Source organism: Neophocaena asiaeorientalis, unplaced genomic scaffold, assembly GCF_003031525.2.
Source record: "Neophocaena asiaeorientalis asiaeorientalis breed wild unplaced genomic scaffold, Neophocaena_asiaeorientalis_V1.1 scaffold402, whole genome shotgun sequence".
Lineage (NCBI taxonomy): Eukaryota > Metazoa > Chordata > Mammalia > Artiodactyla > Phocoenidae > Neophocaena > Neophocaena asiaeorientalis.
The window spans coordinates 192,884-216,511 of record NW_020185319.1 but is presented as its reverse complement, the minus strand read 5'-3'; positions in this window follow the sequence as shown (position 1 = coordinate 216,511).

The following is a 23,628-nucleotide window of genomic DNA, read 5'->3' as shown; positions in this document are numbered from 1 at the left end:
TATATAATTTTTTCTAAAAAATTGAGGTAAGAACACTTAACCTGAGATCTAACCTTTTAACAGTTGTTTAAGTGTACAACACAATATTGTTACCTATAGGCACAATGTTTTATAGCAGATATCTGGAACTTAGTCATCTTGCATAACTGAAACTCTCTACCAGTTGAATAACAACTCCCCATTGCTCCCTTCCCTCAGCCCCTGGCAACCACCATTCTACTCTCTGCTTCTATGAGTTTGAATATTTTACATACTGCATGATTCTACTTATAGAGGGTATTTGTGTGACTGGATGATTTCACTTAGCATCAAAGTTCATACATGTTGTTCCATATTGAAGAATTTTCTTCTTTTTTAAACATGCATAATAGTCTGATTTGATTTGTGACCCAAGATATCATCTCTCCTGGAGAATGTTCCACGAGCACTTGAGAAGAAAGTGTATTCTGTTGTTTTTGGATGGAATGTCCTATAAATATCAAGTCCATCTTGTTTAATGTATCATTCAAAGCTTGTGTTTCCTTATTTATTTTCATTTTGGATGATCTGTCTATTGGTGAAAGTGGGGTGTTAAAGTCCCCTACTCTGATTGTGTTCCTGTCAATTTCCCCTATTATGGCTGTTAGCATTTGCCTTATGTATTGAGGTGGTCCTATGCTGGGTGCATAAATATTTACAATTGTTATGTCTTCTTAGATTGATCCCTTGATCATTATGTAGTGTCCTTCTTTGTCTCTTGTAATAGTCTTTATTTTAAAATCTGTTTTGTCTGATATGAGAATTGCTACTCCAGCTTTCTTTTGATTTCCATTTGCATGGAATACCTTTTTCCATCCCCTCACTTTCAGTCTGTATGTGTCCCTAGGTCTGAAGTGGTTCTCTTGTAGACAGCATATATACAGGCCATGTTTTTGGATCCATTCAGGCGGTGTATGTCTTTTGGATGGAGCATTTAATCCATTTACATTTAAGGTAGTTATCAATATGTATGTTCCTATTACCATTTTCTTAATTGTTTTGGGTTTGTTATTGTAGGTCTTTTCCTTCTCTTGTGTTTCCTTTCTAGGGAAGTTCCTTTAGCATTTGTTGTAAAGCTGGTTTGGTGGTGCTGATTTCTCTTAGCTTTTGCTTGTCTGTAAATGTTTTAATATCTCCTTCAAATCTGAATGAGATCCTTGCTGGGTAGAATAATATTGGATGTAGGTTTTTCCCTTTCATCACTTTACATATGTCCTGCCACACCCTTTTTGCTTGCTGAGTTTCTGTTGAAAGACCTGCTGTTAGCCTTATAGGGATTACCTTGTATGTTATTTGTTGCTTTCTTTTATTCGAGATGTTTCCTGCTTCTTAAGGTGGGCTTGTATTGCTATAAACTTCCCCCTTAGAACTGCTTTTGCTGCATCCCATAGGTTTTGGGTCCTCGTGCCACCACTGTCATTTGTTTCTAGGTATTTTTTGATTTCCTCTTTGATTTCTTCAGTGATCGCTTTGTCATTAAGTGATGTACTGTTTAGCCTCCATGTGTTTGTATTTTTTACAGATCTTTTCCTGTAATTGATATCTAGTCTCATAGTGTTGTTGTCGGAAAATATAGTTGATACAATTTCAGTTTTCTTAAATTTACCAGGGCTTGATTTGTGACCCAGGATATGATCTGTCCTGGAGAATATTCCATGAGCACTTCAGAAAAATGTGTATTCTGTTGTTTTTGGATGGAATGTCCTATAATTATCAATTAAGTCCATCTTGTTTAATGTATCATTTAAAGCTTGTGTTTCCTTATTTATTTTCATTTTGGATGATCTGTCCATTGGTGAAAGTGGGGTGTTAAAGGCCCCTACTATGAACGTGTTACTGTCGGTTTCCCCTTTTATGGCTATTAGTATTTGCCTTATGTATTGAGATGCTCCTATGTTGGGTGCATAAATATTTACAATTGTTATATCTTCTTCTTGGATCGATCCCTTGATCATTATGTAGTGTCTTCCTTTGTCTCTTGTAATATTTATTTTAAAGTCTATTTTGTCTGATATGAGAATTGCTACTCCAGCTTTCTTTTGGTTTCCATTTGCATGGAATATCTTTTTCCATCCCCTCACTTTCAGTCTGTATGTGTCTCTAGGTCTGAAGTGGGTCTCTTGTAGACAGCATATATATGGGTCTTGTTTTTGTTTCCATTTAGCCAGTCTGTGTCTTTTGGTGGGAGTATTTAATCCATTTACATTTAAGGTAATTATCGATATGTATGTTCCTATTCCCATTTTCTTAATGGTTTTGGGTTTGTTATCATACGTCTTTTCCTTCTCTTGTGTTTCTTACCTAGAGAAGATCCTTTAGCATTTGTTGTAAAGCTGGTTTGGTGGTGTTGAACTCTCTCAGCTTTTGCTTGTCTGTAAATGTTTTAATTTCTCCATCAAATCTGAATGACATCCTTGCTGGGTAGAGTAATCTTGGTTGTAGGTATTTCTCCTTCCTCACTTTAAATATGTCCTGCCAGTCCCTTGTGACTTGCAAAGTTTCTGCTGAAAGATCAGCCGTTAAACTTATGGGGATTCCTTTGTGTGTTATTTGTTGTTTTTCCCTTGCTGCTTTTAATATGTTTTCATTGTATTTAATTTTTGATAGTTTGATTAATATGTGTTTTGGCATGTTTTTCCTTGGGTTTATCCTGTATGGGACTCTGTGCTTCGTGGACTTGATTAACTATTTTCTTTCCCATATTAGGAATGTTTTCAACTATAATCTCTTCAAATATTTTCTCTGTCCCTTTTTTTTTCTCTTCTTCTTCTGGAACCCCTATAATTCAAATGTTGGTGCATTTAATCTTGTTCCAGAGGTCTCTGAGACTCTCTTCAGTTCTTTTCATTCTTTATTCTCCACTGTGGTGGTTATTTCCACTATTTTATATTCCAGTGTTTTATCTGTTCTTCTGCCTCAGTTATTCTGCTATGATTTCTTCTGGAGAATTTTTAATTTCATTTATTGTGTTGTTCATCATTGTTTGTTTGCTCTTTAGTTATTCTAGGTCCTTGTTAAACGTTTCTTGTATTTTGTCCATTCTATTTCCACGAGTTTGAGTCATTGTTACTATCATTACTGTGAATTCTTTTTTAGGTAGACTGCCTATTTCCTCTTCATTTGTTTAGTCTGGTGGGTTTTTACCTTGCTCCTTCATCTGCTGCGTATTTCTCTGTCTTCTCATTTTGTTTAATTTACTGTGTTTGGGGTCTCCGTTTCATAGGCTGCAGGTATGTAGTTCCCATGGTTTTTGGTGTGTGCCCCCAGTGGGTGTGGTTGGTTCAGTGGTTTGTGTAGGTTTCCTGGTGGAGGGGACTGGTGCCTCTGTTGTAGTGGGTGGGGCTATATCTTGTCTTTCTGGTGGGCAAGGCCACGTCTGGTGGCATGTTTTGGGGTCTCTGTGAACTTGGTATGATTTTAGGTAGCCCGTCTGCTAATGGGGTTGTTTTGTTTTCCTGTGTTGCTAGTTGTTTGGCACAGGGTATCCAGCACTGGAGCTTGCTGACGGTTGGGTGGAGCTGGGTCTTAGTGTTGATACAGAGGTCCCTGGGAGAGTTCTCACCAGTTGATATTACATGGGGCCGGGAGGTCTCTGTTGGCCCAATATCTTGAACTCCTCTCCTCCACCTCAGAGGCTCAGGCCTGACACCAGGCCAGAGCACCAAGACTCTGTCAGCCACACACCTCTAAAGAGAAGGGAGAAAAAAAAGAAGGAAAGGAAAACAAAAAATAATAATAAATAAATAAAATTATTAAAATAAAAATATAAATAATAATTTAAAAAAGAAGAGAGCAACCAAACCAATAAACAAATCCACCAGTTATCACAAGCGCTAAAAGCTAAACTAAGATAAACATAAAAATCAGAAGCAAATCAGGTTCAGACAGCAAACCCGAAGTCTACTGTTGCTCCCAAAGTCCACTGCCTCAATTTGGGGAACATTCTTTGTCTATTCAGGTATTCCACAGATTCAGGGTACATTAAATTGATTGTGGATATTTAATCCGCTGCTCCTGAGGCTGCTGGGAGAGATTTCCCTTTCTCTTCTTTGTTCGCACAGCTCCTGGGGTTCAGCTTTGGTTTTGGCCCCACCTCTGCGTGTAGGTCGCCCTCTGGCATCTGTTCCCTGCCCAGACAGGTAGGGGTTAAAGCAGCAGCTGAATAGGGGGTTCTTCCTCATTCAGGCCAGGAGGGAGGGAGGGGTACAGTAGTTATAGTTAGAATGTGGGGTGAGCCTGAGGCAGCAGAGGCCAGCATGACGTTGTATCAGCCTGAGGTGCGGCGTGCTTCTCCGGGGAAGTTGTCCCTGGATCACGGGACCCTGGCAGTGGCGGGTTGCATAGGCTCCCAGGAGGGGAGGAGTGGATAGTGACCTGTGCTTGTACACAGGCTTCTTGGTGGCTGCAGCAACAGCCTTAACGTTTCATGCCTGTCTATGATGTCCCCGCTGATAGCCACGGCTCGCGCCCATCTCTGGAGCTCGTTTAGATGGAGCTCTGAATCTCCTCTCCTTCCGCACCCCAAAACAATGGTCTCTTGCCTCTTAGGCAGTTCCAGACTTTTTCCTGGACTCCCTCCTGGCTAGCTGTGATGCATTAGGCCCCTTCAGGTTGTGTTCATGCAGCCAACCCCAGTCCTCTCTCTGGGATACGAGAGAAGCCTGAGCCTCAGCTTCCAGGCCCCGCCCATCCTGGTGGGTGAGCAGATAAGCCTCTTGGGCTGGTGAGTGCTGGTCGGCACTGATCCTATGTGTGGGAATCTCTCCACTTTGCCCTCTGCACCCCTGTTGCTGCGCTCTCCTCCACGGCTCCGTAGCTTCAGCCCACCACCTGCTGTCTCCGCCAATGAAGGGGCTTCCTAGTATGTGGAAACTTTTCCTCCTTCACAGCTCCTTCACAGTGGTGCAAGTCCCATCCTTATTCTTTTGTCTCTGTTTTTTCTTTTTTCTTTTGCCCTACCCAGGTACATGGGTATTTTCCTGCCTTTTGGGAAGTCTGAGGTCTTCTTCCAGCGTTCAGTAGGTGTTCTCTCGGGGTTGTTCCACATGTAGATGTATTTTTGATGTATTCGTGGGGAGGAAGGTGATCTCCACGTCTTACTCCTCCTCCATCTTGAAGGTCCCCTCGAGATTTTATTTTTGATAGTAACTCTCAACAGAGAAATAGAAACTGTTCACTCACTAGGATGACTTCCTTTTACTTCTAGTAGGTCTGCATCTTCATTCCCATCTTGCCCCTAGGTTATTCTGACAATTTTCTTTCTCTCTTTTTTCCTTTAGATTCCATATATATATGTGTTAGCATACAGTATTTGTTTTTCTCTTTCTGACTTACTTCACTCTGTATGACAGACTCTAGGTCCATCCACCTCACTACAAATAACTGAATTTCGTTCCTTTTTATGGCTGAGTAATATTCCATTGTGTATATGTTCCACATCTTCTTTATCCATTCATCTGTTTTTTGTTTTTAACATCTTTTTTGGATTATAATTGATTTACAATGGTGTGTTAGTTTCTGTTTTATAACAACATGAATCAGTTATACATATACTTAAATAATATGGGTTAAGTTTGGATTTCATTTTGAGTTAGTTCCTATTGAGTTTCCTAACCCTGAGAATAGATTACATTTTTTATTGCTTTGAAAGTATAGTAATTTCTGGAATCCAGATAGTTTAGATATGTTTTAGTGACTCTGAGTTCTGCTTTATTCTTCTGGGGAATTTTGTTGTTATTGGTCTTGTAGGCAGTTAGCTTGGGCCAAATATCAGACTCTGTCCACCCTATAATGGGCAGCAGCAGATATTTCTTCCCAGTTCTTATAGCTTTTACCTGCTGTATTTTTTTTAATGTGGCTCCCTGCATTTTCCCCTGAAACTGTATATTTATTTCCTAAACCATAAAGTTGGACTGCCTTTATAGACAGATTTTGGCATTAATCCTCTCTGTGGTTTCCTTGCTTCTGAGGATTCTACTCTAAGTTTCCAACTGATTGACCATTGTTGGGCTCTGTCATCTAGTACCTTAAGCCAGCAAGACTTCATTTTCTGCTTTCCAAGGTGGTCTTCTTTGGGGAATACTTTAGAAAGTAGCAACCTCAAAATGTTCATCCACTACAGCTTTATCTTTGGGTTCAAAATTCTTCTTTAGGCCCTGTCAGTTTTTTCTTTTTCATTTTCTTTGTGCATTTCTTTTTGCTGTGTCACCTGGCTTCTCCCTTGCCCCTGTGTATTTAGTGGATAGGAATAGAGTTTACATTCAGATTTTGGGTCTCATTCTTTCTCATATCTTTTGCTTCCAGAATTTCTACGTTAAATTTCTGGCTGCTTTTCCAGTACTAAGCTCTGCTCTCTGTTCTTTGTCAAACTGGTAAAGCTACAATTTTCTGCTCACCATGGGTGTGGTTTGGAGAACTCCCTCAGAAAAGAAAAGTACAAACTTGCCTTTCTTGCCTCTTGCACATACAGTTTTTCAAGAAGCAACTCCTCTGCCTTTGCTCTTCTTTTGGATGCTTTCCAGCACCTTTAAAAATAGTTGCTTTTTATTATTAGTCCAGGTTTTATAAATGTTATCTGCACACAACCACATCCCTCTTCTTCTATCATGGACATTTTCTCCAAGAAATACGTTTCAGAAAAAAAGAGTATGTGTATAAACAACTTCACTCTGACATTTTGTATCAGTGAAAGTTGAATAGTAAAGTAACTTATGAAAAATCATATCAATGCATTATTATGCAGTTAATGAGATGATTATGAAGGCTGTGCAAAACAGAAAATGTGTACTATATAATATTGATTAGAGAAAAATGTAGAATTATATCTTCAAGACACGTGTTGACAATACGTAGTAGAGCATGTGAAAAACATAATCATTTATTTTGAGTGTAGGATTATGAGAAGCTTCTCATTCATTCATTCATTCAACAAATATGGTGACTACTACTAATTACCCCGTACATAAATAGCTGAAACAAAAATATTACCATTCTCATGGAACTTAAAATCTTATAGAAATGCACATACAAACAAAAAATTGTTATAATGGACAAAATTGGCAAATGTATAAGCTGGGCATTATGTATTGGGAATAGAAAGAAAAAGGTCTTAAGTATTTAACTCATTTTTTTTTTCTAGTAGAAACGGTTACATTTCTTATTCAAATAGTAATAGGAAAGAAAAAAAGATATATATCTGCAGAGTAGGTTGTAACTTTAGCTGACTTTTCAGGGAAGATTAGACTTTATCAAGTTGGCTCTGAGTTGGTAAACAAACCGTTTTAGGTCCTTATTTATGTATTGTGTTAAATATAACAGAACCAAAAAAATTCAAGCATTTGCATTATGATATGCAGTTTCATATACTACAACCCTGACATATTACATTCATGGCTTCTGCCTTCTAGATTTTTACAACCTAATAGTACTGACTTAAATGAAAGTGATATGAGTCATAGGTTACAGGAAATGTAGTATTTGGCAACCAGTGCTTGTATACACAGATTTATATACATATGCATAATACATATACATGGTCTGTTAAATGTGTCCTTTGATTAACCATAAGCCTTGATCTATGGCTTCAAAAAGAAGATATCCCTAAGAATAATGTGATTCTGAAAATATTAACTTAGAAGCAAAGTAGAATTCTACTGCTTGTATTTTAGTTGTTAATATACATTTTCTATCATTCCACCCTTTTTTGTTCATGTTAAGCTCCTTGAGGGAAAGGGCCATATTGGAGTCATATTCTTATTCTCTACAGTTTTTGCACAACGCCTTACACATAAGTACATCATTTCAGAAATATTTTATAACATTCTTTTTGCTAAAAATGGAATATATGCATCTACAGGAATATGAAGCAGAAAAGATCTTTTTGATTCACTTGAAAACATAACCAAAAATATTTAAAACAGTTTTAACATCTATCACCATCTCACTTGTTGTTTTCTTCTCCCTTCTTCCCCTCTGTCCCTATTTTAAACTACAGCCAAATGTCTTATCTTGCAAACTGTACATATGCAGTGATATTAGTATGGCTGACACTGAAAGAAGCAATGAGGGCATGTGTGAAATAAAGTTAAAAGATTCTTAAGTCAATTCAATACATCTTTCAAGGCTGCTTAAAAGGAAAATCCATCCGTAGCTATTTATGCATTTGTACAGCAACAATTACTTTGATAGAGGAAAGACTTTTTAAAATTACTCTAGGCTAAGAATAGAGACCAGAACAATTGACTTCAAGACTGAAGAATAAAGCCTAGACTTTTAAAAGTATATCACAAATTATTTAGTTTAAGCTCAACCTTGGATGATTTGTGTAGCATAGTTCATGTTGGGTATAAGTGATATATAAGTTGAAAAATATTTACTAAGCCCTAATATGTACCAAGTTTGATATTAGGTGCTGAGGTTTCAATGGTGAAATAAATAGTCTCTGCCATCATGAAGCTTACATTCCAGCAATCATAACTAGTCTAATAATTAACTTTGGTCATAATGATCAATAAAATATTGCCCTTAACTTAGCATAATTAGCATAGAATCAGAAATAAATAACAATTACTTTATTCATATTATTTACTGCAAACATCTAAAGAAGTAGGCTCAATTGGAAGTTATATTTAGAATAATTGTTCTTTTAATTTAGTAGTAATAATAGCTGATATTTAGTAATTGCCTACCACTTCCCACACAGCACTCTAAGCCACTGACAGGTATTAATTTATTTAATTCTCACAGTAACCTTGAGAGGCATTACTATGATTATCTCCATTTTACAAATGGGGAAACTGAGGCTTAAAGAGGTCAATAAGTTGACCAAAGTCATTTAGCTGTAAAGCAACAGATCTATTGAAACCCAGGTATTTTGGTTACAGGGTCAGTGCCTTCTATCACTCTTCAGCTCACCAGTTGTCTAGGATTTGGGACAGAGTTACACAGAAGACAACATGAAGGTTATTTTCCAAAGGTGTCAAGCACCATTTAAAAATGTTTTAGTTCTAGGAGAAACAAAATTCAGTTGCACATCTGTGTGTACGTGATGGATCAAAAGAAAACTATTATAACTTTAATAAATTCACTTTATTATTGAGATTTGTGTAAAGTTGATTACAAACAGCATTGCCAATTTACATTATTTCTCTGGTTAAAAAATCTCTCAGAATATTGCAGTGATCCCATCATTAGTTGTATATCTAAATACATATTTCTAATTCACTCCATAGACCTATTGTTGAGTATACTATATACAAGAGGCTGGGGATATAAGGAGTTTAGAAGCTAGGGGAGAATAAAAGGAAACTAAAATACATTTCAGTGAGTGCTAAGGAGAGCCCTGTAGCTGTTCCGTTGGACCATAACTGCTTCATGATTATGATTGCTTTTTAATACACTTATCAATTTTAGAACAGATTTAAATTTACAGAATTATTGCAAAGATTGTACAGAAACTTCCTGTATGTCCACTCCCAGTTTGCTCTATTAGTATTGTACGTTAGTACAGTACGTTTGTCACATTTAATGAACCAATACTGATAACATTATTATTACCTAAACATATAGTTCATTCAGAATTCCTCACTTATTTCCCTAATCTTTTTTCTGTTCCAGAATTCCATCCAGGATATCGCATTACCTTTAAAAATGATGATACCTGAGGCTCCTTTTAGCTGTGAGAGTTTCTCAGACTCGCATTGTTTTTGATGACCTTGACAGTTTTGAGGATTACTGATCAGGTATTTTGTAGAATCTTTCTCAATTAAGATTCATCTAGTGTTTTTCTTATGATTAGATGGGAGTTATTGGTTTTGGGGAGGAAGTTAACAGAGGTTAAGTGCCACTTTCATCACATCACATACTATCAACATGACTTATCACTGTTGGTGTTAAACTTGATCACCTGGTTGAGGTAGCATTTGTCAAGTTTTTCCACTTTAAAGTTACTCTGTTTCCCCCTTTTCAAACTGTACCCTTCAGAAAGAAGTCACTATGAACAGCTCACATTTAAGGAGTGAGGAATTACGCTCATTTCGTTGAGAGTGGAGTATCTACATAAGTTACTTGGAATTCTTCTGCAAAGGAGATTTGTCCCTCCTCCTCCCACCCCTGGTTTATTTATTTAGTCAATCATTTATTTATATATAAGTGTGGTCTTATGGGTATTTATTTTACACTTTAGCTTATACTGCAGTATTTTTTATTTTTTATCCAATATTTATTTTGTTCCTCAAATTCTTTCAGCTACAGCCATTCTAAACTTTTTCAGTTGGCTCCTGTACCCCTTTGACCTACTCCAATTATTTTTAAGCAATTTATTTCTCTGTGGCACTACAAGGGAGCATAATTTCTTAGGTGGCCTGGACAGTCTTCAGGATGAATTGAAATTTTGCCCTGAACTTTAAAAGATCAGTGGGATTTTATGAGATTCAGAAAGTTCCTCCATGCAAAGGGGGGAAGCATATTCAAAGACATAGAGATGTGAAAGAACACGGTATCCTTAGAAAAGCAATAATTCTGTGTAGCTGCTTGGGAAGGTGATTGGAATCGGAAGAATGATTGGAAAGATAATTTGAAGCTGACTTTTGTGTTAAGATTCTTCCAATTTAGACTTTCTCTTTGTGTCTTTAAGAATATAAAACAAGAACGTAGAGTCAATTGAGAGAAATTATTAGAAATTAGTATACACAGTTTTTTTTTCACAAGTTTAAAGTTAGCTAACGAACGGCACTAAAAAGAGGAAACCGTATCTTCACAGTGAAATTTATCTTCTTGCAACTGAGGTCCAGTACTATCACATTCTGACAGCATATCAAAAAGTGTAAGAAAAATGATTGGGAGGCTGGGACTTTATAACTGCTAAAACAATATAGAAAAAACTCTCCCAAGATGGCAGCTTTGTGATTCCTAGTCTTCAGTGTGGTTATTTATCATGGAACTTACCATTAGAGATAGCGATTGTCTCAAACTCTCTTGACACTGCATATTTATGAGACATACTTGACAAGACCTATTAAGTCATTTGATTGGCTATTCATTTAATGGGTTTTGTATTAGTCTGCTCAGGCTGCTGTAACAGAATACCATAGGCTGGGTGGCTTAATCAACAGACCTTTATTTCTCATGGTTCTGGAGGCCAGACGTCAAGATCAAGGGGCCAGCTTTGCAAGAGGGTCCTCTTCCTTGCTTGCAGACAGCTGTATTTTCATTGTGTCCTCACATGGTAAAGAGAACACAGTCTTTCTCTTATAAAGCCACTGTTCCTATCATAATAGCCCTACCTTCATGACTTTATCTAACAATGATGACTTCCCAAAGGCCCCATCTCCAAGGCTTAAATAGGAATTTTGGGGCTGGAGGACACAATTCAATCTTTAGTAGTTCTTTATTACATATTTTAGCATATAGCATTTGTGTAAAAATTAAATTTTATTGACTTATTTAGTTAGGGTTTATTTAAAATATCTTCACTTAAAACATTCTAAGATTGATATATGTGTATTATCTAGTCAACTTGGTTTCAAATAAAATATAATACGGTTTTACAAATAAACAAAAAAAATGACCTAAACTTTCACCACAGGCTGGTAAAGTTATATTCTAACAAGAGGGTAGCAGCTGTCCAAATAGAGCTTGCAAACATTTTAAATGCCACTTGTTTTACCAAGGTCTCTGTAAAAAACTACATTTGTCAAAATTTCAAAACAAAATCTTTTATAGTAGAGCTGAAAACTGACTTATTTAGAAACTCATTTAATACAGGTGCATATTCTTTTTAATTACAACAGATGTTATTAATAAACTTAGTATGGATCTTTTAATATCTCACGAGAGTGCGTGACAGCCCCATCTATCCATGGGGGCCAAAGAAGGAAAATTGGAAGGGTCATAGTTTTTATAAAAAATATTTTTTATAGATTTATTTATTTTTATTTATTATTTATTTTTGGCTGCATTGGGTTTTCATTGCTGCATGCAGGCTTCTCATTGGGGTGGCTTCTGTTGTTGCAGAGCATGGGCTTTAGGCGTGCGGGCTTCAGTAGTTGTGGCACGCAGGCTCAGTAGTTGTGGCTCTCAGGCTTAGTTGCTCCATGGCATGTGGGATCTTCCTGGACCAGGGATCGAGCCCATGTCCCCTGCATTGGCAGGCAGATTCTTAACCACTGCGCCACCAGGGAAGTCCCATGGAAGGGTCACAGTTTTGTTTGAATTCACTGTAGGCACATCATCATCCCCAATTCAAGCAACCTAATGATATCTGCCTATTATTTACATCTTTTTTAGGGGACATCATACCTGAAAATATACTTTGTGAATTACGCTTTTATAGAAAATTTCTAATTGGAAAAGACAACTCCACACCACCGCAGTAATTTACCATAACTCATGTGCTTCTTACACTGTGTAATTTACAATTGCTCTCCTTCTTGAACAGGATTAAAGTCATATCTCATGGGTGATTAGATAGCCCCTTTGTACCCTTAGGTTCAAGGAAATAAGTGGGAACACTTATTTTCTCTTCAATAGACAATGGTGGATAAACAAGCAAATACACGAACGTGCTTTAAAAGGTCAGCCATAATCAGCTGGCTTGGCTATGGCAGTATCTTAAACATATATACAGTAATAAACCTGATTAAGAATACCTATTATAATATTTTCTTCTGGATTATAATAGTATGCCCTTGGAACTTTCAAAGAAAATAGAGACTTTATAGATTCTTTAAAAAGATTATGTTAAAAATAGCAAACTCTCTCACTCTACCCATTCAAGATCCAAATTTATTTTTAAAGTTCTTCCATTTTTCTCCTAATGTATGGCATAGTTTTTGGAGGGAATTGTATTTGTTTGACATATTCCTTTCTCTGATTCAATCCCATACAGTATAAAAATAAATATTTTTCAATTAAAGATTACAGTTAACGTAGTGAGCTTTGAAAAGGTCAAAACCTGAGTCTAGGCTTCACCTAGACCCATAGTGGCTTTTACAGTATTTTATTTCTTTATTATTAATACTGTGTTTGCTCTAAAAACAGAATCAGAGAGAAAAAAACAATACAAAATGGTTTAGCTTTCTTACTTTCTCAAACCAAAATCTTTGATAACAGAAAGGACTTCTGGCTAGTTTTTGCCATATCCAGAAAGAAGTTTACCTTGTCAATATGTTATTTGACATGGCATTGCTTCCTTGGTACAGTACCCAAGAGAAGGGCTATATCCCTTTTCTAGTAATAGACAACCCACACAGCAGGAAGAAGGCAGTTCATGTACTTTTGAAGTAGATTTTAAACTTTGAAAAAGTATGAATCTATCTGGATTGATGGTACATTGGTGTGTACCTTATCTTTGCCTGTGTACTCAAATGGTGCATCTGTCTTTAATCTGACAGTATATCTCGTGAACATACAAATCAAGCAATATCCGAGGTAATCAAGTTCTCTGTGACAACCTCAGCAATCTTTCTGTTTTAGGGTGGGTGACATATCTGTCCTCCTGGATAAAGCCATGACTAATAGATGAGAATGTTAACATCTTTCATCCTTTATATCTATCCAGAGATAATTCAGAGGACAAAGGAGATAGTGTGTGCTACATTAGGGCTTGTTTTGTTCATTCTTTAGACAATTAAGTGGAGACAGGTGAATATGAAATATGACAAAGCTACTATTTTTTTCAGCAGTAATGTTTTTACTTGAAATTCTTCCTTTGGTGAGGGAGTTTCTTACCAGCGCATTTATATATCATATTTCTATTTAAATGAAAGTTTGTAGTTCACTGTGTGATTATGTGCCATGCTGAGGCTTCTGAGAACATCTTTTCCAAGAAGACAGTCTCTAACTGGTCAGGCACCTATTCCCTTTGAGAAAAGAGTGAAGTAGGAAACTCAGACATTCAAAAAGTAATATAAGAAGCTACTGTAGACTTAGGATTCCTTTTACTGCTGGAATCAATGTGTTCAAAGACAAGAATATTTGGGGATACATGAAGGATTTTTATTTTGCTTGTTAAGAAAAAAAAAGTGAGAGAAGCTACATGAAGATCACACCCGTGGTGGTATTTAAAATGCATTAAGTTTCTTCCCTTTTCTACTTCATTTTCTGGATTATTTTCTTTCACTTTTATGTCCTAATTCTACAGTGTCATTTAGGACCAGGGATGCAATATCAATATTAGTATTTTTTCATTCTGTATATGGTGAGTGAATACATTTATCATTTTGCTTCACCTCTTCCATAATTTACAATAATAACGTTGAGCTTTGGAATTCTGTAGAGGGCATGAAAATAGGACTATATCAAGAGTAATAAGTCTGGGCTTCCCTGGTGGCACAGTGGTTTGGAATCCGTCTGCCAATGCAGGGGACACGGGTTAAAGCCTTGGTCTGGGAAGATCCCACATGCCACAGAGCAACTAAGCCCTTGCGCCACAACTACTGAGCCTGCGCTCTAGAGCCCGCGAGCCACAACTACTGAAGCCCATAGAAGATATATTAGTCAAGCTCTTTGAGGTTGCAAGGAAGAGACAAACATGGTTACTTCCAGTTTTAGAGATTTGTTATAACAATATGCAAGAATGATTTATTATTAAAGACCACTCCATCAACCATCTAGTTTCGGATGTACACCACAATTTATGAAAATCGGAAAATTTACTCAGTGTTCCTTTACCTGGCTGAAATAACCTATTTTCTCTTTGTAACCCTAACACAGTTGCCCAAATGGAGATTTTGACTGGGTTGATAGACTGCTATCTCATATGGAGTAACTTACGGAGAGTTGGCCTCCTTCATACTCAGCCCATATACTGTTGCTTTCAAACAAAAAATTAACGCCTAATTTTAGGGCAGCAGAGATGGTTTCAGTGAGATGTAGTGTCAAAACTAAGTCATTGCAGCCAATGCCTGAGAGAGAACACTGCAACTAATGATAATCATTATCAAGTGTATGCAGCTATACAAGAATGGTATTAAGTATTGACTATAGTATTTTGATGCTGATGAAGTCCATTGCTTTTGTTTCTCTCTATGAAACGATTTGACCTTAGAGTACAAACTAATATGCATTTCCCCTTAGGGTACAATTTAGGAAACTGTAATTTAATGGGTAATATGTTACTTTTATCTGGTTTAAGGTAATATTCAAACTCCCTTTCCTAATCCCTAATTGGCTAAAGTATTACAAGACCAAATTACATAATCCTGAAGAAACAGTCATGGGAATATAAGTAATATCACAATGGATTGCTTCATTCTTCTAATTCATCCTACATAATTTAGGTTTTCTTCATTTTACTGAAGAATACCTCTGGATTTATTATTCTGCAGATAGGTGAGATATAGTATTCCTAGATGATTTCTAAGCAGGATTTTGGAAACTCTGAAGGAGGAAGGAGCCATGGGAATCTTGTATTAGGGTCTATGTTGTTTGGCCATTGCAGGAATTATACTTTGTAGGCTAAGGTGTATATTGTTTAGCAGAGAGCTGATTTTGATAACTTTTTTCAGAATGGTTTTTGATATTTGGCAAGCATTTTGAGGTTTCATATGTATTACCTGGAGCTCATACAGTACAAAGAGGTAGCATACTCGAGGAGGGATTAATAATTTTTGGCTTATTTGATTAGTAATTTTTGGAAGAAGGCGCAAAATTAATGGAGCACGATTCCAGATTAGGGAAGAGAGGATGAAATGGTCCAGTGGTTCTGCCACCTTTGAAATCTAAATAAAGTGTGAGAATTCCTAAGAATAAGCTAGTTACTATAAAAACAGGTCGTCCAGATCCTCACTGGATTTTAACACTAGAAGTCTTGCATCCCAGGCCTCTAGTTTGCATGACCAACTTGTTGCAGTTTTCCAGAGACTTAGATTTACAACAGTCCCAGGGAAACCAGGACTATTAGTTACCTCCTCATGAGAAATGTTAGGCCAAAATCACCCAGCTAAGCTGCTCCCAAACTCCTAACTCACAAAAATAAATGTTGATTGATTTAAACTACTATGTTTTGAGGTAATTTCTACACAGCAGCAAATAACTAATACAGTACCCTTTTTACAGTTGAAGATATATAGAGTCAGACATTTTAATTTCAGAAAAAATTCCCTTTTATAGAGTTGCTTAGCCCAAGTATCTAGTATGAAAATATATTCAATGTGATTGTGGACCACAATTACCAGTAAGTTATGTGTGCCAAAGTGGTATGAAATTGAAAAAATATGAACTATCAATAATTCAGGTTTCAGCAAAGGCCTGAGATTTGAAAGAGAGCAAAAAAAAAAACATTGGTCAGGTAAACATCAAAACCTTCTGATATCTTCAGAATTTACTATTGAGGAAGTTGAGTAATCAACAGAATTTTCAATAAATTAAGATCAATTGCTCTCCCTAGGCCATCGATTTTTTGAATAAATTGCTCCACTCAACACCTTAAGTCTTCCTTTAGACTACTCAATGAACTGGGTTACATATATTCGCGTTTAGTGCAGTGAGGCTTTCACAATAAGCCTCACTGTTCCTGTAAGTATTTTGAATTAACAATCAGACATGCGCAAAACAGGTGCAAATTTTAGCAGATAGTCTGTCTTAAGTAGCCCAATAATGAAAGTTTTACTTGCAGCAATATCATTTATTGCATTGTTTCAGTTCTTTCTGTTATATACAGAGTTACTGCCAAAGGCCTCCTAGCGTTCCAAGAAATGAGAAAAAAAAATCTGCCTTTTAAAGTTGGGTTGTTAGAAAATTGATAGTTTAGCATTTCATATCCTACCTCTGTGAAACCCGGACTTGCATGAAAATTGCACTTGCTTTGGATAAGTGAAAAGAAATCTTTGTTCACACTCAAGTCAGTTAGAAGATTTTAAAATTAATGACGTTTACTGTTTTTTAAAACATATTTTCAAGTAAGTATAGTAACCTTAAGGTCAGATTAAATTGGACTTTGGATGTCAAATAGAAGACTTTGAGCTCTGCTTCAACTCCAGCAAATCCTTAGCCTTGCTATACCTCAGAATGACCTGGGAGCTTTAAAAGTACAGATTCCAGGACTCCAACACAGATTGAATAGCCAAGGTAGGCATTAATGTTTTTTTTTTTTTGCTTTTATTTGTTTTTATAGTAACTTGATGACAGGGCAAAAGTGTTTTAGGAAGACACAACATTTCATTCCAGGTGAAATGTACAGGATGGACTGATGTGAAGATAGAGTGAGGTGAGACAAGCCTCTTGACAGATAGTGGAAGCAGGTGTTTTAGATAAGGGGTTTTTGATATAGTTGTAGGCATAAAGGTGAGCGCCAAGATTAGGATAGTGGCAATGGTAAGGAAAAAGCTTGTTACTGATGTCAGACATTTCCACAGAAGACTGTTTCTCTTCGCTATTTTTGGTTTGGTCTTGTCCTGCTCTCGTGTGCTCTTCCTTTAAAGGCCAGATAATGTTAAATTTACATCTGTATAGAATAAACCACCAGAAATTCAAACAGTTAGAAATGTCATCCTATCGGCCTGGATTCTGCCTTTCAGTAAAAGAAAAGCTTGGACTTCCCCTGAAGTTATATTTGATCCTCAAATCTTTGTGTTCCCACCAAAAGAGAGGTTAAGAAGAGAGAAATATCCTCAAAAAATGCTCTCTGCAAACAACTAACACCTAAACAGAGAGGATGAGCAAGGTCAGGAGAAGAAAGTCTCAGATAAGAGCACCCATTTATGTACAAAATATTACACATCATCTGTCTAAGCATGTTGATATTGAGTAGCAACTTGCTATTATATGTGTTCAATCAGATATCCTTGAGAGGTGGTCTTTGCACCCAGTCCAATCTTGAACATTCTTCCCGAAGACTGGGAATCTTTGGGAATAATATTTGTATTTATTATATCTTATGTCAGCAACTAGTGACATAAGACAAAATGGTGTACTATATAAACTTCTCTGTTTTATCCAATCAATCGCCCCAAAATCAATCTAGAAGATATTTAGAAATGCAAAGAAATATATACATATTTTGTCTCCCCAAAAGAAATATATGTCATCTCTCTAAAGGCAAATAGAAAGGTAGTTTACCGAAAACAGTGATGTATTGTAAATCAAATTGATTTTTGTTTTGTGTTGTTTTCCATAGCACTAGCTGTTTAGTATTATTGGTATAGGACTCCCCTGCATTTGAATGACAAGCTACACTTTCATGGCGTGCTCAGAATAAACATCAACATGATAATTGGACTAGGCATGTCTGCTGGGGAAAAAAAGGCTAGAATACTGCTCACCAGGAGGAGAGTCAAAACATCTCTTGTGGTTATGGGAGGAAAGATCATAAAATATTAACTTTAACATTTGCATCATCGTACACAGAATTTTCTCACACATCTGTCCTGTGTTCTGAGAGTCACCACAACCATTATGTCTATGAATCAGCTGAAGTAAATATTAATAACAGTAAAAACAATGACAATAGCAACAGCAGCAGTGACAGGTTATTGAAAGCCTATTTGGTGCCAGCTATCTTTGGATAGCTATCTCACAAAGCTCTGTGAGAGCAGGGACTTTTATCTGATTACTGCTGTATTCTCAGTGCCTAGCACCATGCCTGGGACCACACTATGGGCTTGCTATAAGTAGTGGTTGAATAAATAACCAACTACTATGTTCCAAGCATTATTTTTTAAAAATCAAAAAGTGAACAAGGCAGATAAGATATCTGCCTTCATGGAGTGTATAGTCTAGCAGATTATTTTCGCATTGAATATATACACACGCATACACACGCACACATACACATGTAACTGAGAAATATCATGTAAGGGTAAGGACTTTAAAATTTGTGCATTTAATTTTTTTATGTTTTTTTTGAGTTTTTAAATTTTTATTGGAGTATAGTTGATTTAGTGTTGTATGAGTTTCAGGTGTAGAGCAAAGTGATTCAGTTATACATATACATATATTCATTCTTTTTCAGATTTCTATATAGGTTATCACGGAATATTGAGTAGAGTTCTCTGTGCTATACAGTAGGTCCTTCTTGGTTATCTATCTTATATATAGTAGTGTGTGTATGTTCATCCCAAGCTCCTGATTTATCCCTCCCCTGCCCTTTTCCTTTTTGGTAACCATAAATGTCTTTTCAATATTTGTAAGTCAGTTTCTATTTTGTAAATATGTTCATTTGTATCATTATTTTTATCATCTACAAATAAGTGATATCACATGACACTTGTCTTTCTCTGTCTGACTTACTTCACTTAATATGATAATCTCTAGGTCCATCCATGTTGCTGCAAATGGTATTATTTCATTCTTTTTTATGGCTGAGTAATATTCCATTGTTTGTATTACCACATCTTCTTTATCCATTCCTCTGTCGATGGACATTTATGTTGCTTCGGTGTCCTGGCTATTGTAAATAGTGCTGCAATGAACATTAGGGTGTGTGTATTTTTTGTATTATGGTTTTCTCTGGGTATATGCCCAGGAGTGGGATTGCTGGATCATATGGTAGTTCTACTTTTAGTTTTTTAAGGAACCTCCATACTGCTCCCCATAGTGGCTGTACCAATTTACATTCCCACCAACATTGTAGGAGGGTTCCCTTTTCTCCACACCCTTTCCAGCATTTATTGTTTGTAGACTTTTTGATGATGGCCATTTTGACTGATGTGAGATGATACCTCATTACAGTTTTGATTTGCATTTCTCTGATAATTAGTGATGTTGAACATCTTTTCATGTGCTTATTAGCCATCTGTATGTCTTCATTGGAGAAATGTCTATTTAGATCTTCCCCCCATTTTTTGATTGGGTTGTTTGTTTTTTTGACATACAGCTGCATGAGCTGTTTGTATATTTTGGAGATTAATCCCTTGTTGGTTGCTTCGTTTGCAAATATTTTCTCCCATTCTCTGGGTTGTTGTTTGTTTTGTGCATGGTTTCCTTTGCTGTGTAAAAGCCTTTAAGTTTAGTTAGGTCCCATTTGTTTATTTTTGTTTTTATTTTCATTTCTCTAGGAGGTGGATCAAGAAAGATCTTGCTGCGATTTATGTCATAGAGTGTTCTGCCTATGTTTTCCTCTAAGAGTCTTATAGTATCTGGCCTTACATTTAGGTCTTTAATCCATTTTGTGTTTATTTTTGTGTATGGTGTTAGGGAGTGTTCTAATTTCATTCTTTTACATGTAGCTGTCCAGTTTTCCCAGCATCACTTATTGAAGAGACTCTTTTCTCCATTGTATAGTCTTGCCTCCTTTGTCATAGATTAATTGACCATAAGTGCATGGGTTTATTTCTGGGCTTGCTATCCTGTTCCATTGATCTATATTAAAATTTGTTTATCATGCCTTTTTCCCCATTAGAATGTGAGTTCCATGTGGACTGGGACCTTGTCTGTCTCATTCACTATATCCCCTAATGCCTAGAACAGTATCCTGCATATGATACTCAATAAATAATTAAACTTTTGATCTTTCTACCAAAACTTGGTTTACATTCCCTGGACATTTATTTACTTTGAAAAAGGGGGAGCTTACACTGAACCTAGAGTGCTTTAGTTGAAAGATATGAGTAAAAGTCACGGAGAAAGGACTGAAAGATAGGAAGGGGAAACCAATAAAGATTACTTCCTAAAAGCAACTGGAAATGTCAAAATTATAGACATGGAGAACAGATTAGAGGTTTCCAGAGGTTAGGATGGGATGGGAAAAAAGTGAGTATAGCTATAACAATGCAACTCAAGGATCCTTGTGGTAAGGGAACTGTTCTGTATCTTGATTGTGTCAATGTCAGTATGTATCCTAGTTGTGATACTGTACTATAGTTTTCCAAGATGTTACCATTGGGAGAAACCGATTAAATGATACATAGGGTCTCTCTGTATTATTTCTTACAATTTCATGTGAGTGTACAATTGTCTCCAAATAAAATGTTTAGTTTAAAAAGTCGCTGTAAATGTGTCAGAAATAATGCATAAAGAATATTGAGATATTTTAAATACAGACAGCCATTTTGCTCCCTCATAGAATGCTCACATCTAACTTTATTTTCAGTGGATTGATAGAGACATCTCAGAGGCCCAAGCCAGCAATTACTGACACAAGGCAAAGTGGTGTGCTACATAAACGTATGTGTTTTACCCATCTCTGTTGCTGTGAAAAATATTTCTAAAATCCAAAATGTCATGTTTTCAAGTTACTCTCAAAGCTGCTGACAGTTGTAGCTGTTTCTAACATTGATTCTCAGTCTGGAATGTATGCCGAATAACGCGAACATGGCTCTGGGATTTGGCGTGTAGGTCTGTTCACTCTTTTCAATGATTTTGGATGACATCCAAACAAACTCATAAATGTAATATTCAGAACATAGTTCTTTTCTTTCCCAGCCTTATCCCAACATATAAATCACTTCCAGGGGTGTGTATTTGGATATTCCCCCTCTCGTTTTAAACAAGGAGGCGAGAGTTAAAAAAAAAGTATGTCCTTCTGGATCAACTCTTATATGAAAATTCTGTGGAAAAGGAAGATCCATTTTTTTAAAAATAAATTTATTTATTTATTTATTGGCTGCATTGGGTCTCCGTTGCTGTGCACGGGCTTTCCCTAGTTGCAGTGAGTGGGGGCTACTCTTTGTTGCGGTGCGCAGGCTTCTCATTGCAGTGGCTTCTCTTGTTGTGGAGCATGGGCTCTAGACGTGCAGGCTTCAGTAGTTGTGGCTCGCGGGCACTAGAGCACAGGCTCAGTAGTTGTGGCACACAGGCTTAGTTGCTCTGCGGCATGTGGGATCTTCCCGGACCAGGGCTCAAACCCGTGTCCCCTGCATTGGCAGGCGGATTCTTAATCACTGCGCCACCAGGGAAGTCCCAGGAAGATCCATTTTTAAATAACAGCCTAGTACGTGAGTCTCCCGGTATGGTGGTCTCCAACTCCTTGGCAGCAACTTTTTGTGTTTGTTTGGTATCATAGGCAAACAGTATTTAAATGAAATATGAATATACATCCAATCTTGTACCAATGTTGAGTCCAAATTGATCACTTTGAAATATTATGTAAAGGTTATAGACTAATTCCTCAAGCTTCTGGTTTTGCATGAGATCAACTCAGCTAACAACATGACTATACACACAACATGGTCACTATAAATGGTGTGTGAAAAATGTTTGATTTTATGAAACTTTTGTGAAACTATCACTTTTGGTAAATATTTAAATCTAATCCTACTTTATGTGATTTTAAAGCTTCTATTTATAGATTGCTTCTAATGCTTTTAAAAAAGGTGTGTATTGATGATTGTTAAACTTCCTCAACCTCATTGAATCTAGAAATCTTTTCTATTTGGTACTTAATATAGCACATTTCATAATTTTATATACTGTTATAGCACCTGAAATACAATTATCCCCTTGATAATTGTGTTTTCCTTTGTATATAGTTGTCTGATAACTGTTATTTTTTTATATACATCTTTATTGGAGTATAATTGCTTCACAATGCTGTGTTAGCTTCTGTTGTACAACAGAGTGAATCAGCCATATGCATACATATATCCCCATATCCCCTCCCTCTTGAGCCTCCCTCCCACCCCCTCCCTATCTCACGCCTCTAGGGATAACTGTTATTTCTTTAAAACCTAATTTTCCAAATATAAATCTATGTTCAGTGTGAAGATATGTAACACATAAACAAAGAACAAAAGGCAGTCATAGATAATTTCATTAGAAAGGGACAGCTATTTAGCTTTTTGATGATTATATTACATACATTTATTTATATATGGTTTATGTATTTCACCATTTAATTTCATTTTTTACAGTGTGGTGATAGTTTCTGATATATACATATGGGAAAATTATGTATTTTTAATTAAATCAATTGGTTTAAATATTTTTTTTTTTGCCTTTCACTTTCTAACTACATGAGTTTTGGATAATTCATGTAACCTCTCTGATCTTTATTTTTATATCTGTTAAATTAAGATGATAATACTGTATACTTCTCCAAGTTATTGTGAAGATTAAATGAAATAATCCATGCAACATTTTCATGGTACCTGGCTTTTAGCAAGTACTCAGTGAATATTAGCTGCTGTTGTTACTACCAGCACTAATACCAGCACCATCACCATCAATACTACATACTTTTGTGTTCTGTAATTATTGTCTTTAAGTTTATTACTTAAACTTAAACTTTAAATAAGCTTTTCTATAGGATATTGGGACTGTATATAAACATAATTTAATACATACAGATGTATTTCATTAACTTTATCATTCTTAAATAAATGTTTTATAAACAGCAGCTCTATGAACATCTTTGGGAGTTAAACTTATTTTAAACTATTTTTTTATACTATATTTTTCTTTGAAAATAACCCACCACCAATTCCATCAAGTGGTAGTCTCAAGTATTTTAATTCAGTGCTGAGTTATATAAATTTTTATTACCTGGCCTTGGAAATCTAGATTGTTTTTTATACAGGGTAAGTAATTCTACACTCCATCTATTAAAGTAAACAAATCCAGTAGAACCCACTTAATTTATAAAGTGGTGATTACATACAATTATGAGCTTGATGTTTATTTTCATGCTTACATGCACATGCACATCATCCTATATATCTATATTGATCAATCTAT